Here is a 4,348-nt window from a genome sequence, read left to right on the forward strand (position 1 = left end):
ACAAGGGTGTGTGGCATACAACAAAAATACTTCTAATGCAAACAGTGCAATCAATCTTTTGTGTATAAGACTGCATGTAGATATATAGTTCCTGTCACTCCATCTCCAAGGCATAGGGAGACCTCCTACAGTAGACCATTTTTGGTGCTTTTTGTTTAGCAGAACAAATACCCTGGCTCTAAATCAGTGTCATCACTATTGCCATTTGTTTCATTACCGTTTCTATAGAAGTTTTATTACAAATAGCATGGTTAAAATATGGTAAGTGTAGCAAAGTCATGGTTAACTTATGATTATCATGGTTTAACTTTAGTAACCATGATTATATTTGTGTTGATAACATGGTTAAGTTTTACAAGGGTAACTAATAACATTGTGAACTGAAGCTGTTAAAACATTGTACTTACATTGGGCTGAAATTTGAGTTTGTAACCGCATCAACTTTTCCTCCTCTTCTACTAACTTGAGAAGAGCATCCTGAACAGTGTAGTGTATCAGATGATAGTCAATCAGGTGAGAACAAAAGTCACATAAACCTACGACCATTTTGAGGGACCGTGACAGAAAAAGTAATGTTTTCTTCAAGGCGCTTTTGTAAAAGTTGCTGAAATATCTAAATTATATCTAAAGTCTCTCTCTCGCCCGTAGACACACACATATCGATAATATCAGATATATCACTGACTGGAGATATGAAGATATATCATCCACCACTAAAAGCACACTCATGGATGTGTATATCTCAGAAAAAGAAGCAGCTCAATGTTAAACATGTGGCTGCGGTGTCCGTCGAGTGAAAGCGATCTTCTTTTTGAAGTGAAAGGATCTTCTTTTAGGAAGATGAACTATGAACTGCTTTCTCCAGTCCAAAAACAACTCAGAGCTGATCTTTTTTTTTTTTTTTCTTGAAAGATGTCTCTTCTTTCATTAGCTGTGATTTCAGAGCATGCTGATCCTACTTCAGCCACAACTCTTGTAGACAGGAAGTGCTCCTGTACGCCTGTTTTAGTTTTGCTGTATTTCTCCACAGAAACAGGGTTAAAGCAGGCTGCTCGGGGAGAACAGAGGCCTGGGTTTCTCAGAAAGCTTCTCTAAATGAAGCAGGAGAACGTAACGCCACACCGGCAGAAAGAGCCTTCTCCTAAATATTGACTCATCTCCACTCCCTCTGTTGGTCAGCATATAGCCTGAGCTCACAGTAGGCTCTACGAGAAGTAGTACCAGTTATTCTGCTTTACTGAGTGTTTTCCTGTTTGATTCTGACCGTGACTCTGTGTATGATTTCTGCCTGTTGACCTGTTCTTGATTATTGGCTTTGACCCTCGGGTTTAGTTGTCAGATTGGACTGTTTGTATGTTTGTTTGACACATTACCTGCCTAACTACCTTCCCTACGGACTCTCCCACGAACCTGTTTGCCGACTCTCTACCTGCCCTCTGAACTCTGAATATGGATTCGAACGTAGCCTCCTCGTCTTCATTACAGAGGTTTTTCTCAGATCTTGACTAGCTCAGCTAGCCGGATCTCATCTTCTTGAGGAAGAAATTAGCTGATTTTGAGACGTAACCTGTCTCTATCTCCCTTTACTCTTCATTCTCTGTTTGTTCTTCCCGTCGCTGAATCTAAATTAGTTCATATATTAAAAAGGTCAGTGCTAGGTTTAGATGATTAGCGCATCGGGGTAAAATGCTAAAGCTAATATATTACACACGATTAGGGGTTAAACAGTTAAACAATTTAAGGCATACAGTGCCCTATTTATTTATATATATTACTCTCATTAACTGCTAATCATCTTCTCAAGGGTTGCCAGGTCAGCAGTATCTCTGAGATACATTATTAATTATTAATGTAGCGACATTAATAATGTTGTAATAAAGTTGTCTGCTTTACTGAATATATGCCGTTAAATAACACACAATATGTAGAGCGTAAGAACATTATATTAACACACTTATCTCTGGCTGATCACATTATTTCTGTAATACTGACAGTTTCTGTCACATGAATCATTAAGCGTTAAATGATCAGCTGTATGCCATGAACTGTGCTGTTCATTTATTTTAATGGTAAAAATAACTCATAAGGCTTCTATAGATATTGCACAGCATTATAAAACCTCCAAGAAATTCACAATAATCCTCCAAAAATATTATCAAACAATAATATATGATTAAGAAGGGATCAAGATGTGTGAATACAACTAAGTGTAAAAATAATTTTGTATGAAAATAAAATAATTAGTAAATAATTAATTATTTAAAAATGTTATTGAACAAAAATATTTCATTACTATTTTCCTGATGTCACCAAGCCAGCAGAGGGAGCTCTTACCCCTGGGTGATCTGCGATCACTCCCTCTGCTACTACTTCCTGTTCCAGGACTATAAAAACTGTAGCAAGCCACTCACCTGCAGGTTGCATTGTTTCGCCTGTTTCTTTGTTAGATCGTTCGTGGATTATTGTTTCTGATTTCCCTGGTTTTGACCCTGTCTGTTTTTCGGTTTTCTGATTGTTTGCTGCCTGACCTGACCATCGCCTGTTTCTGGATTTTGTTATTGCCTCGCCTCAAATACATCTGTTTGCCCTGTTTGACGCCTGCCTGCTTTGACCATGCCTTCGTTTAATAAAAGCCTGCACATGGATCCGCACGCCTCAGACCCCTCATTCATGACACCTGAGAAAAATTGTCAAAATAACTATGAAATTGTATGAATATTGCACAGTATCATAAAATCTCCTTAAAATTGTAAAGAATAATAAAAAAAATAAACGATTATGAATTCCCACCCCAAAAAAAAAAAAAGTTTAATTAATTTTCATGGAAAAAATAATTCATACAGTGTGTAAATATTGTATATTATATGCACAAAATATGACATCATAATAATAAAAATATTATTAAACAAAAATATCTGATTATGAATTTCCTGAAAAAGGAAAAAAAACAATAATGAAGGACCAAGTGTAACCCAAAAATCCCAAAACGTTTTATTCATGGCAAAAATAACAATAATAAAAATTTCAGAAATATTGCACAGTATAATAAAATCTCCCTAAAATTGTATATTTTAATCAAAAATTATAACTAAAAAATTTTATGATTATGAAATTCCTGAAAGAAGGGAGTTTTATTCAACTTAATTTTAGAAATTTTACAAACTAGCTAAAAAAAAAAAAATTTATTTTGTATAGTAACAGAAAATCTCACAAAAATTTTCATTATCAAAAAACATTATTAAAGAAAAATCTATGATTATGAATTTCCATAAAAAAACTAATAAAAACGAAAGACCAAGTGTGACCCGAAAATAAAAGGGATCAAAGTTTATCAAAAAATATCCAAATAATTATCAAAAATAATCTTGCATAGTATCAAAATAATAATCAAAAAATATTCTTAAACAAAATATATGATTATGAATTTCCAAAAAAACACTAAATAAACAAAAAAAGAAGGACCAAGTGTGACCCGAAAATAAAAGAGATCAGTTACATTAATTTTAATAGTAAAAATAACAAAAAAAGTACAAATATTGCATATTATCATAAAATCTTTACAACGTTTTTAATAATTATTAGAAAAATATTATTAAACAAAAATATATAATTACTATTTTCCTGAGAAAAAGCATAAACGGACATTTCAAGGAAGAAGTGTGACCGGAAATTAGGTTTTTTTAAGAGTTTAATTAGTTTTAATGATAAAAATAACTCATAAAAATGTAAATAAAGAAAAACACTTGTCTGAATGTTGAGACGTATATTTTAAGAAGCAAGTGTGACTCGAAAGTGAAGTTTCTGAGGGATGAATTAATATTAATGTTAAAATTGACCCAAATATGAAGATACTCAGATGATTATTAATGTGTTTCAAGAGTCAAAAGAAATTCAGATTCAGTCTAAAGTTTGATTAAAAGTGTTTTAATATATTCATATACAGTGTAAATATGACATGATTTGAAACATACATGTGTGACAGAAACATCTTCCTCCTGATGATGATGAGGATGACTTCAAACACACTTTCACATCATTATAGGTGTGTGTGTGTGTGAGAGTGTGTGTGTGTGTGAGAGAGAGTGTGTGTGTGAGAGAGAGAGTGTGTGTGTGTGTGTGAGAGAGAGTGTGTGTGTGAGAGAGAGAGTGTGTGTGTGTGTGAGAGAGAGAAAGAGAGAGAGAGAGAGTGTGTGTGTGTGTGTGAGAGAGAGAGAGAGAGAGAGAGAGTCTCTGTGTGTGTGTGTGTGTGTGTGTGTGTGTGTGTGTGTGTGAAAGAGAGAGTGTGTGTGTGTGTGTGAGAGAGAGAGTGTGTGTGTGTGTGTGTGAGAGAGAGAGTGTGTGTGTGTGT

General features: G+C 34.2%; 1 protein-coding gene across 1 annotated transcript in view; it reads left to right on the forward strand.

Moving 5' to 3' along the window:
* The window catches only part of LOC122334574 (NACHT, LRR and PYD domains-containing protein 3-like), a 498,320-nt gene that overhangs the window by 217,836 nt on the left and 276,136 nt on the right, over positions 1-4,348 (forward strand). The gene's annotated exons all lie outside the window — the stretch shown is intronic.

Source organism: Puntigrus tetrazona, chromosome 3, assembly GCF_018831695.1.
Source record: "Puntigrus tetrazona isolate hp1 chromosome 3, ASM1883169v1, whole genome shotgun sequence".
Classification (NCBI taxonomy): domain Eukaryota; kingdom Metazoa; phylum Chordata; class Actinopteri; order Cypriniformes; family Cyprinidae; genus Puntigrus; species Puntigrus tetrazona.